Source organism: Lissotriton vulgaris, chromosome 10 (assembly GCF_964263255.1).
Source record: "Lissotriton vulgaris chromosome 10, aLisVul1.2, whole genome shotgun sequence".
Lineage (NCBI taxonomy): Eukaryota > Metazoa > Chordata > Amphibia > Caudata > Salamandridae > Lissotriton > Lissotriton vulgaris.
This window is the reverse complement of record NC_141698.1, coordinates 319135458-319149016: the sequence shown is the minus strand read 5'-3', so window position 1 is coordinate 319149016 and position 13559 is coordinate 319135458.

Below are 13559 nucleotides of genomic sequence, written 5' to 3'. Positions count from 1 at the left end.
AATATGCGTGCCAAAACAGGTCTCGGTTGTGCCCCCGGGCGCGGGCGTCCCCCTGGTACTCTGTGCGCCCGTTCCACAGAGAAAAAATTTGAGAGGCCTTTTGGTTGCAGTATGTTTTTTACGAGGTCCTCTACATAGAGGTCCATGGCAGGCCCCCCTTCCGATTCCGGAAGGCCTACTATGCGAATGTTATTGCGCCTAGAGCGCCCTTCTTGTTCTTCCATCTTATCGGACAGCAATTTGTTGTCTTCCAATTGCGTTACGCGCTTGAGCAGCGACGCGGTGTCCGAGGGGAGTGTTGTCGTGACCTGCTCCACTGCAGTGACCCTAGATGACATTTTTTGCAGGTCTGCCCGTAGGAGTGTGACATCTGTCGAAATCGTGCCCACCGTGGTTTGCACTTGATGCAGGGCCGCCATGATGTCTTCCAACGTTATTGCAGGGACATTGCCGCCCTCCGCACCCTTTGCGCTAGTCCTCTTTTGCTCCGGCAGTGGGGGAAAGTCTTTGGCGTAGGCAAATTTATTGAGTTTACTTTGCTGGGTCCCACGATTACCTCTGCCGCTCATTGTGATGGGAACGATGGGTACCGCTCCGGGCCACACTGGGGAAGTTCGGTGGGCGTGTTGCTGGTGGGTCTGCACCTCAGGCCGAGTGGAAGGCGGCTAGCCCCGGTATGGAGAACCCTGGATATTGCTTCCAAGCTGCGGGTCGCTCCTAGTGCTGCCCCGTCCCCGGCACACGCCGTCAATGTGATGCGAAGAAGCGCAGGTCCCGCTCTCAGGCACGAGCAGCGCCCGCCCAGTCACCACGTCTTCAGGGGGGGCCTAAAGTCTCGTATCTCGCCACACTCTGGAGGGCCGCCGCCTCTAGCACCGGGGCCGTCGCACCCGAACAATCGGTGGGAGAACAAGAGTGCGTCCGGAGCTGGTGAGTCTCAGAGGGGTGCTAGTCTGGGCAGCAGCAGGCTCCGGCGGGTCCCCAGGTCCTCCGCCCACGGCAGGTCAGGAGTGCGGCGGGAGGGCAACACCAAATTGCTCTGGCAGCGCGTTTGGGGTGCAGCCGGGCAGGGGGAAGGCAGTCAAACCACTCAGCAGCCGCCGGCCGCCCCAGTTGCGCTCTGTAGTGCGGCGCGCTGTTGGTCAATGGCGTCCAATCGGCGGTCACCTCAAATCTGGGCCGGTGCTCGTAACGCGATTGTAGGCTGCAGACTTTCACTCGATGCAGTTCCGGGCTCCGAAGTCGCAGAGGGCTCGGAGCAGGGTCGATGTGCACCGGTGCACCTCCGCTACAGAAATGTCAGGCTTAGAGCTAGACTGGAGCAGGATAACTGGCCGGATAATTGTGGGGAATCTGTCTCACCCTCGGAGCCTCACTAGGTCGCGGCCATCTTGGTTAGTCGCCGGCCACGCCCCCCTTTGTGATGTTTTTTAAAGTTTTATTTGTGATGATGCTTCTTAGCTTAGTATATAGTTTTTATAGGAGGGAGATATGTGATATTCTGTATTTCATAGACTGTAATGTGATTCATGTTTCATGCTCACAGTAGTCTAGAGTGTGGTGAGGTCATTGATGCTTTGATGAATGCTGCTCAGTTGTAACTGGCTTTGGCAGCTGTTGGATGGGATCCTTTGGATGTGAATAAACTTCAACTCAAATCTACCCTGCTTCTTCATTTATATGGAAATTCTACAATAAGTCATTGCAAACGTATGAAATATGAGTTTAATGATTGATTAATTAAATCTTCCTTCCTATGAGTGACAGAGACTGTACTGTACTCGGAGGTGGCTCACATGCAAATTAATTTAGATAAAGATTCAACATTTTCCCTGAGTCTGTGGTTATTTCATTACAATTAGAGTAATAATTTATGTATTTTCACCATCAACTAGTTCAACTAATGGTCCATCGACCAGAGAAAATAACTTTTTGATCAGTGAAAGATAAGTTGACAATAAGAGGTGACTAATCTTGGAATGGTAGAAAATCATGAACTTTGACTCCAGCGGTATTTACCAGGCTGGTAGTTTTTGTGTTTAAGGGCCCAGTTGATTATATGGCATTGGATTATCTGTTGCTGGTACGCCGCTGGATCAGTAATCTGGTAGCAGAGCTATGGTTATTATTAACTAGTTTGGGATAAGTATTGAACATTGATTTATGTTTAACAAAAAAAAAGTTAGCAACCTGTTTTATGTTGTCTTGAAAATTCCCGGGGAAATATCGGGTGGTGATAGAAGCCATACTGCAGTTGAGTTACTCGTCTGTTGGAATAGCACTGGAAACCTGCACAGGGCTGGCAGTGTTAAATTAGGGAACATTTTGTATAAAAGTTGAGTGTGAATGATAGCAAAAAGGGTTCGCTGATGAAACTTTGGTCTTATATCACCTGGAAAGGTTTAACACTGAAGGAGTAACATGTTCTCTTGAGCTTGAATGAAGGGTAAACAGAGGTTTTTTACTAACTAAATTTAGTTAATGAAAAGTAAAGAAATACGTTTTCGTATTACCTTGTGAAGGGAGGATCAGTTGCCGGAGTTGCACTGACGTCACAGAGAGCAGCTCTGGGATAGATTTAAACTTCGGGTGTGTGACTGGTGCAAATTATAAAGAAGGGGTCAGTAGTAAGGAGTAGAACTGACGACATCGAAAAGGCTGCGCTGGTATTGGTCAGATCACGAGTGTGAGCCGCAATCTGATTGGGTGATTAAATGAAAGCTGTTTTAGGATTGGTTGACGAAAATTTGTATGTTTGATTCACATTTGCCTTTTGGTGTGAGTCACCCTGACAGAAAAGCTTGAGGATTTGCGGATTATTGTTTTATGTATCGAGTGTCCAGAATGTATGGAGAAAAGCGAAAAATGTCATTAATAAAGATGATTAAGAATTTCTTTAAGAAAGATAAGACTGCGTTGACTAAAGAGGGAATTCCTACTCCGCCACCTAAAAAGCCTGCTTCCTTTATGATGATGGAGAGTGAATATCATACATGTGAATGGATGGAGAAATGAATAGAATACATGAAGAGTGATGGTTTTTTAGCTTTTCCTGAACATGGTACATTTAATGGGAGAATTCTTCAGAATTTGAGAATGCGAATGAATGATTTAGATCCAAGACCTAGGCTAACGCAGTATGAGGCATTAGAAGAATGGGAGACTGAATCATATGAACGAGAGAAAAACAGGAGTGGAAGATATATGGGACATTTTCCTAGGTATTTGTGTGAGTCGCGTGAAGGTCAGATGAAGCAATGGAGAAGAGCAATGGTATCAGAAGGTTTATATCCAGTGTTAATGGCTGAGGAACAGTCAGGGGGCAAGAGTAAGGAGAAAACAAAACACTTGAAAGCAACAGGATATGGCGAGTCAAATGTTGAATTACTAGAGGACATTTTAACTAAAAACCCTCCACCGTATCAAGAAGGACCAAGTAGAGTCACCCCGAGTGCACCAGTAATGGTAACACCCTTAATTCCCCAAATTTTATATGATCCATCAGTTAATAGGGTACTTCAAGATAAAGAAAAAGAAACGTTAAATAAAAATAGAGAGGAATTAATACAGAAAATAGGTCAATTAAATTTGAAACCTGAAATATTGACAATACCAGTAACAAATCAAGTATCAATAGGTCCTGTTGTTCCATTGTATGGAGACAAAATAAATTGCCAAAACCACAAGCTGTAACGACTCCTTTGAGTAATCCCAGAAAAGAAATTGTAATAACTGACGATCAAGCCAGTGAGTGTGATTACTTAATTTCATTGATGGATTCACCGATAAGAGAATCAGTAAATGAAACCCCAAAATGAGTTATACCCAGTAGTTCAAAAGAAGGAAGGTCTGTGGTATCCTCAGGAACCAGAAGTTCAGCAGCCGTAACCTCAGAAGATCTGGAGAGATGGGCACAGGGAATAGAAAAACAAAACTAAGCCCCAAATATTTTCGATATTTACAAACTGAAAGTAGAATTGAAAGAGATGATAGCTGGGAATGTGGGAATAGAAAGATTGAGCACTTACAATGAGGAAGAGTTGTTGTTTATATGTAGTAGTATACCAGAAATGCAATATTATTTCATGAGAAATTGACAGAACTTGCCTCTGAGATGGGAATAGATATAGGGAGATCAAAAGAGAAAAAAAACATATTGTGTGGAATTTACTGACAAAGATTTAGAAATATGAATGTGTCTGATAAGAAGCTGCAGGTGTAGGAGTTGATGAATATTTTGCAAAAGTGGGGAGACATTGATAAGTGGAGAACAAAGTGGACAAGGAAGAAGGAGGAAGCACAGGCAAAAGAAACCTCCAATGCATATTTGTTAAAAGAATCAGGAATGGTAGATAGATTGTGCCCTATGAGAGAGGTAGCTGGAGGTGGATATGTTCATGTCCGATGGAACCAACAACATATTCTGTTATTTACAAACGATTTCCCTAAACTGAGAGAGAAACAAGCTGAATGGTACAAACAGGTTGATAGGTTTGTGAAAGTTTCAAAGGTTCTGTAGAAAGACTTGGATGGTCTGTTTGATATAGTGGTACCTGCTGATTTATGGACAGAATGTAAGATTATAGTTGATTGGCCAAGTGAAGAGCACCCAAGAGATGCGAAAACAGGAGCACCCTCAGATGATGTGATGAAGAAATATTGCCAAGTAATTACTTTCTTGAAAGGGAAAATCCCTCCTAAAGAAACAGATTGGGTAAAGATAGATAGGACAACCCAAGAGCTGAATGAATCTGCTCATGCGTATAACGAGCGACTGCTACAGGTGTTTAAACAACATAGTGCTTTGAGAACATTGGAGATAAGGATATGGGACATTTTGTGTATTGGTTTGTGTACGGTTTGAAACCACAGATTAGTCAGATGATACAACAGCATATGTTGTGTTGGCAGGGAAAGTCCATTGATGACATTCTAAAATACGCAAAATATTGTGGGGACGATATTGAGGTGAGACATACAAAGCTAAAAGAGAAAATGATGTGGGCACAAGTGAAATTGTCAGAACAACAGGAACTTAAATTAAATAGTCAGACTGATGGTCAGATGAAAGACCAGAATCAGGGTGATCATGCGTTCAATGGTGGTAAATCAAGAAGACAAATTAATGGAGAGGATGCAAAGAGGTTTCCTTGTCATGGGTGCGGAAAGCTTGGACATTAGAAAACTGATGTGTAAGAATATTCAGAATAATAATGGGCCAAACCAAAATTTAAATCCACAGATGCAGAATGAGGTGCTTATGAATCAACCGCAGCAGGTTGTTAATCAGCAATGCCAGGTGCCACATGCCCCTATGCCAAATTTTGTGAACCAGCCAAAGTCCAGTGCAGACACCGGATTTCAAGGAGGAAGTGGTAAGAAAAATTATGTGATTTCACAATACTTTTTACTGAATAATGATGCAAATGAAAATGTGCAATGACGGTGCCTGAGGGGGAAGGAAGAGGAAGGCGTACTTGTTGCATCCTTGCCGATAGATCAGTCGGGTCCATTTATTGATGGGAAAGTGGAAGGCAATGATATCACTTTTCTGTAGGATACTGGTGCTACCCGTTCAACTGTGAGAACCGCAGACATCCCAAACCTACCCCTCTCGGGAGAAGCGATCCAAGTAGTCAGAGTCTCAATTCAACAGATTAGAACTCCAATCACAGAACCAATGGAAGTGCACATCGGAAATATTAAAGACATGCATAGATTTGTAGTCTGTGATTCTAGTCGAGTGAATCTATTGGGAAGAGATCTGTTGTGCAAAATGAATTGCACAATTTATTGCACACCAGATGGTGTTGTTTTTCAACCCCCTGATGAAGATATTGTATATAAGATAATGTTAGCTAAACAAGGCACAGAGGTAGATGAAGTGTATTCTTTAATGACAAAAGATGGCGTACCAGAAGAGCTGAAAACAACATTGAATACAAAAGTATGGAATTTCATTGGAAAAGAAACAGGGCTAATGGCAAACGTAGACCCAGTGAAAGAAGGTGCCGTTTATCCCACCAACAGATAATACAAAATGAGTCCAGAAGGGAAAGCAGGAGTAGCTTCAGAAATTGACCGTATAATGAAACAGGGCATTTTAAAGAAATAATGAGTAGTCCTTGTAAGTCACCTATAATAGGGCTCAAAAAGCCTAGTGGAAAGTACAGGATAGTGCAGGATTTGATGTCGGGCAATCCGATGCCCCAATCATGCCAGCTGAGGGTAAGTTTTAGTTAAGCGATACGTGGTCTCCCATCCCACAGAAGGTCTAGCTGAAGCCCCTCTATTTGGGACAGGGTCGGCCGTGTTCTGAAGGACATAAAGGAAGCGGGGCAGGGATATCATTTTAAAAAGGGCAGCCTTTCTCAACAAAGAGAGTGGGAGTGATTTCCAGTTTGTAATATCACGTTTGAGCCTTTGCAGTGGGGGGACAATGTTACAGGCAAATAAGAGTGAGCTATCAAGCGAGATGAATATACCCAGGTATTTGAATTCATCGGAAACTATTGGAATGGGGCAGTTACGAGGTATTGGAGGGGTCTCCATATAGGTCATATAGGAGATATTTCTGCCAATTAATACAAAACCCGGAGTACCTGCCAAAGATGACCAAAGTGTCAAATACAGCGATAAGAAACTGTTTGGGGGATGCGAGATATAGAAGGATGCCATCTGCGTAGAGGGAGATACAATCTTCCCAATCTGCCGACCACCGCAGACCTCGAATCATTATGTCCTGACGAATCCAAGCTGCCAGGGGCTCGAGGGCCAAAGTGAATAACACGGGAGAGAGGGAACATCCCTGACGGGTCCCTCGACTAAGTAAAATGGTTTCCAATTTTTTGTCATTAACACCTACCTGTGCAATAAGGAAGCTGTCCAGCAAGCGCAGCCAGTGGCTAAAGCCCGGTCCAAATACAAGCTTTGTGAGTACAGCAAAGAGGTAAGGCCATTCAATTGTGTCGAAAGCCATGGTGGCATCGAAGGAGACAATGACAACATCTTCACGGATGGTTGGTGCCCTACCCAAGACTCCATGGACTCTACGGAGGTTCGAAGCAGTGTTTCTCCTGGGCATAAATCCCAATTGATCCCGATGTACCAGACTGCTTATTACCTTGAGCAGCCTGTTTAAAAGCACTTTGGCCAATATTTTGTGTTCTGCATAAAGCAATGAAATAGGGCGGTAGGGGGGCGCAGTCAGTTTTGGGTTTCCCTATCTTATGGATTGTGACAATAGTTGCAATACTTTGATCCAGGGGGAGTGACCTGAGTTCTAGGCTATTTTCAAACATGGATTTCAGGTATGGGGCTAACTTGTCTGAAAGGAGCTTGTAAAGTTCGATTGGGATACTGTTTGGGCCAAGAGCCTTGCCAGAGTGAAGTGCTTGGATTGCGGTCACTATTTTGTCCGCAGTGAGGGCATTGTCCATAAATGCCCAGTCACCATCTGATAGCACTGGGAGGGCGATATCTCTTAGGAGTTCTGAAGAGTCTGTCTCAGTGTATTGTGCCACGGAGCTGTAGACTGTGTGAAAGTGCGTTGCAAAGTGGTCCGCTGTATCTCGGGGCTGTTATGAGGGATCCCTCAGCTCTATTTAGATCCGGGACAAGTCTACTGGTATGTTCCTTTTTGTCCAACCAGGCGATTAATTTCCCTGCCTTATCTGCCCTGTCATAAAGTCGACCCAGTCTGTCTTGCCCCAGTAGCTTAGCACGGTCAGTGACCAGCGCCTTTTATTCCTCCTGTCGGAGACATAGGGTATGTAGCGCATCCGGTGACGGATCAGTAGCAACGTCCTGCTCGAGACGATAAATATCTTGCACTATATTGGAGATGTCTTGAAGCTTGTTTTTTTTGGATCCCGCTATCAGAGAGACAGCCTCCCCTCTGACCACCGCTTTAAAGGCTTCCCATAACGTTTCCTGTGAGTCGACTGTATGGTCATTTTCTAAAAAGTAGTTGTCAATGGATTTGATCAAGTTTTTGCGTATTTTCGGGCTTTTTAAGTACCAGGGGCTAATTGGGGCAATGTGTCTGGGCTGGAAGTGGTCAAGGACAATGTGGACCCAAAGGGGGGAGTTGTTAGAAATGCCCCTAGCTAGATGCCGTATCTCGTGAATGTCTGTAACCTGTGGGGCTGGAACAATTACGTAACCATCCACTAACCCCATCGCTTCCAAAATGCTAGAGAAGGCCTAAATCCATCGTTTTCTTGCACTCCACACCACCCCAGTTCAGACATGGCCATATGCAAATCAGTCTGACCCTGTGCCTCATGGGAACAGTCCAGCCCGAACTGCCAAGCAATGCCTTCCCTGGACCAGAAACAAGCTTCCGAGGACCGGTTTCTGGCATTCCAGCCGCCTTCAGCCCGGCTTGCTTGAATCCAGTGGTGTGGAGAGCATGGGACTCACGTCTGAGCATACCCATCCCACTCGGGGTGACAAATGCATAATCCACAGTTGATGGACAGAATGCAGAACAATGTCATACATTCGCCCCAGTACAGAGATCTGGGCCTAAATCCATTGTTTTGCACTCTGTCCATCAACTGTGTTTTTTGCAATTTTCACCCCGAGTGGGCTGGGTATGCTCAGACGTGAGTCCCAGGCTCTCCACATCACTGGAGTCAAGCTATCCAGGCTGAATAAGGCTGATAGCCAGAAACCGCTCCTTGGATGCTTGATTCCGGTCTCTGAAAGACTTGGCTTGGTAGTGCGGGCTGGACTGTTCCCATGAGGCACAGGGTCAAGGCTGATTTGCATATAGCCATTGTCTGACCTAGGGTGGTGTGGAGTGCAAAAAAATGATGGATCTAGGCCCAGATCTTTGTACTGGGGTGTATGTAAGACATTGTTCTGCATTCTGTCCATCAACTGTGTTTTTTGCAATTTTCACCCCTAGTGGGCTGGGTATGCTCAGACGTGAGTCCCAGGCTCTCCACATCACTGGAGTCAAGCTATCCAGGCTGAAGAAAGCTGATATCCAGAAACTGGTCTTTGAATGCTTGATTCCGGTCTCGGAAAGACATGGCTTGGTAGTTCGGGCTGGACTGTTCCCATGAGGCACAGGGTCAAGGCTGATTTGCATATAGCCATTGTCTGACCTAGGGTGGTGTGGAGTGCAACAAAACGATGGATCTAGGCCCAGATCTTTGTACTGGGGTGAATGTAAGACATTGTTCTGCATTATGTCCATCAACTGTGTTTTTTGCAATTTTCACCCCGAGTGGGCTGGGTATGCTCAGACGTGAGTCCCAGGCTCTCCACATCACTGGAGTCAAGCTATCCAGGCTGAAGAAGGCTGATAGCCAGAAACCTGTCCTTGGATGCGTGATTCCGGTCTCGGAAAGACATGGCTTGGTAGTTCGGGCTGGACTGTTCCCATGAGGCACAGGGTCAAGGCTGATTTGCATATAGCCATTGTCTGACCTAGGGTGGTGTGGAGTGCAAAAAAAGATGGATCTAGGCCCAGATCTTTGTACTGGGGTGAATGTAAGACATTGTTCTGCATTCTGTCCATCAACTTTGTTTTTTGCAATTTTCACCCCGAGTGGGCTGGGTATGCTCAGACGTGAGTCCCAGGTTCTCCACATCACTGGAGTCAAGCTATCCAGGCTGAAGAAGGCTGATAGCCAGAAACCGGCCCTTGGATGCTTTATTCCGGTCTTGGAAAGACATGGCTTGGTAGTTCGGGCTGGACTGTTCCCATGAGGCACAGGGTCAAGGCTGATTTGCATATAGCCATTGTCTGACCTAGGGTGGTGTGGAGTGCAAAAAAACGATGGATCTAGGTCCAGATCTTTGTACTGGGGTGAATGTAAGACATTGTTCTGCATTCTGTCCATCAACTGTGTTTTTTGCAATTTTCACCCGAGTGGGCTGGGTATGCTCAGACGTGAGTCCCAGGCTCTCCACATCACTGGAGTCAAGCTATCCAGGCTGAAGAAGGCTGATAGCCAGAAACCGCTCCTTGGATGCTTGATTCCGGTCAAGGAAAGACTTGGCTTGGTAGTTCGGGCTGGACTGTTCCCATGAGGCACAGGGTCAAGGCTGATTTGCATATAGCCATTGTCTGACCTAGGGTGGTGTGGAGTGCAAAAAAATGATGGATCTAGGCCCAGATCTTTGTACTGGGGTGTATGTAAGACATTGTTCTGCATTCTGTCCATCAACTGTGTTTTTTGCAATTTTCACCCCTAGTGGGCTGGGTATGCTCAGACGTGAGTCCCAGGCTCTCCACATCAGTGGAGTCAAGCTATCCAGGCTGAAGAAAGCTGATAGCCAGAAACTGGTCCTTGAAAGCTTGATTCCGGTCTCGGAAAGACATGGCTTGGTAGTTCGGGCTGGACTGTTCCCATGAGGCACAGGGTCAAGGCTGATTTGCATATAGCCATTGTCTGACCTAGGGTGGTGTGGAGTGCAACAAAACGATGGATCTAGGCCCAGATCTTTGTACTGGGGTGAATGTAAGACATTGTTCTGCATTATGTCCATCAACTGTGTTTTTTGCAATTTTCACCCCGAGTGGGCTGGGTATGCTCAGACGTGAGTCCCAGGCTCTCCACATCACTGGAGTCAAGCTATCCAGGCTGAAGAAGGCTGATAGCCAGAAACCTGTCCTTGGATGCGTGATTCCGGTCTCGGAAAGACATGGCTTGGTAGTTCGGGCTGGACTGTTCCCATGAGGCACAGGGTCAAGGCTGATTTGCATATAGCCATTGTCTGACCTAGGGTGGTGTGGAGTGCAAAAAAAGATGGATCTAGGCCCAGATCTTTGTACTGGGGTGAATGTAAGATATTGTTCTGCATTCTGTCCATCAACTTTGTTTTTTGCAATTTTCACCCCGAGTGCGCTGGGTATGCTCAGACGTGAGTCCCAGGTTCTCCACATCACTGGAGTCAAGCTATCCAGGCTGAAGAAGGCTGATAGCCAGAAACCGGCCCTTGGATGCTTTATTCCGGTCTTGGAAAGACATGGCTTGGTAGTTCGGGCTGGACTGTTCCCATGAGGCACAGGGTCAAGGCTGATTTGCATATAGCCATTGTCTGACCTAGGGTGGTGTGGAGTGCAAAAAAACGATGGATCTAGGCCCAGATCTTTGTACTGGGGTGAATGTAAGACATTGTTCTGCATTCTGTCCATCAACTGTGTTTTTTGCAATTTTCACCCGAGTGGGCTGGGTATGCTCAGACGTGAGTCCCAGGCTCTCCACATCACTGGAGTCAAGCTATCCAGGCTGAAGAAGGCTGATAGCCAGAAACCGGTCCTTGGATGCTTGATTCCGGTCTCGGAAAGACATGGCTTGGAAGTTCGGGCTGGACTGTTCCCATGAGGCACAGGGTCAAGGCTGATTTGCATATAGCCATTGTCTGACCTAGGGTGTTGTGGAGTGCAAAAAAACGATGGATCTAGGCCCAGATCTTTGTACTGAGGTGAATGTAAGACATTGTTCTGCATTCTGTCCATCAACTGTGTTTTTTGCAATTTTCACCCCGAGTGGGCTGGGTATGCTCAGACGTGAGTCCCAGGCTCTCCACATCACTGGAGTCAAGCTATCCAGGCTGAAGGAGGCTGATAGCCAGAAACCGGTCCTTGGATGCTTGATTCCGGTCTCGGAAAGACATGGCTTGGTAGTTCGGGCTGGACTGTTCCCATGAGGCACAGGGTCAAGGCTGATTTGCATATAGCCATTGTCTGACCTAGGGTGGAGTGGAGTGCAAAAAACGATGGATCTAGGCCCAGATCTTTGTACTGGGGTGAATGTAACACATTGTTCTGCATTCTGTCCATCAACTGTGTTTTTTGCATCTGGTAGTGCTAGCAGTACTGTGCTGAGGTCAGAAAATGTTGCAGCCTGTAACCTTGGAGGTGCATATATGGTCATAAAAGTTATGGTTTGGCCCTCCCATGTGCCCGTAATACCAACATATCTGCCACGGTCATCCAAGTGGGTGGACGTAGGTGACAGGGGAAACGGCCTCTTTTGCATGATGCCGACCCCTCTGGATTTGGAAGCAAAGCCGGCATGTGCCACCATCAAGTAACCCCATCAGTGCATAGCTTTACAAGTGTTACCAATGAGGTGAGCTTCATGCAGCAATACAATGTCCGGTGCCAGTCTCTTGACATATTGCAATACTCTACTACGCTTTATTTTTTCCCCCAACTCGTTAACATTCCAACTTAAGATTTTGACTTTCTTGTTACGCTGTTCACCCAATGTCTTGCCTGTTGAGCACCGCAGTGACATCCACCACAGACCTGGACTGCACCATCAAAAAATTGTCGAGAATAATAAAAAAAAACACAGAACAACTAAAGAAAATACTCTAACCCAACAACCCTGCACCCCGCTGCCCTGCCCTCTGAGCTCGAAACTGCCCATCAAAAATACTTGCAGAGTGCCTTTCACCCTAAAAAACAGGGGGGGGGGAAGCAGTGGTATCCGCATCCTGCCCTATGTTACATTACTATAGCACCCTTATGGAGCGTTAAACATAAGGTCAGAGATAAATCAGCAGACCCCGACAAATAATGTACAGTTATCCCCCCTCCTCAACGTGCCCCGCATCGTTGTTCCCTTTACTTCTCAAAAAGGTGACCATCATCCTAAACTCCACCTCAGGCCAGCCCACTGTCTGTATGGCCCCCGGATCCCCGCTCGGTTGGGTGTTTAGTCCCTTGACAGTCAATACAGTCCGCAACCGCCTCAGGACAATCAAAAAATCACGCTCTCCCCTCTGCCTCGACTCGGAGGCGCGCTGGGAACAGCATTGAGTATTTCAGGCCCCTTTCTCTTAGGTCGTGTTTAAAAGACAGAAATGATCTCCTCTGCTTCTGCACCCTTTGCGTGAAGTCAGGGAAAAAGGAGATTTCGGCATTTTCATATCGTAGGGGGGCGTTGGCCCTGGAATTTTGGAGGATCACATCCCTGTCCCGGTTGTTTAAGACACAAGCAAACATGGGCCACGGGGATGGGCCCGGCGTGGGTCGGCCACCTGGGACCCTGTGAGCCCGCTCGATCACAAAATGTTTACTGAGGCCTTTGGGTTGCAGGTGTTTGAGGAAAAGGTCCTCAACTAACAGGTCTGGGGATTGCCCCTCCGACTTCTCCGGAACTCCTATAATACGGAGATTTTTGCGGCAAAGTCGGCCTTCGTAATCATTCTGCTTGAGGTCCGAGCGATTTCTGGATTCCTGTAGTTCTTGGACCTCCCTCTGTAATTGCGTGACATCTCCCACTAAGCTGGCCATAGTGATTTCCACCTGCTTCACTTTTTCGTTGAGTTTCCCCATGTTGGCTCTGATGAGATTGATGTCGCTGGCCACTGAGTCCAGGGACGTTTTGATACCTGAGATGGCCACCATGACATCAAAATCAAATCAAATTTCTTTATTCGGTTTTCAGTTTTTTGGGAAAAACCATAAAAGTTCATCTTATGAATATGCAGTTATATACAGAACAATAAAATAGAAAAGGTAAAAGCCATATCAAATGAGTACATATTTTAAAGCATACCAGTTCATAGCTACATTTGTGCAAGCT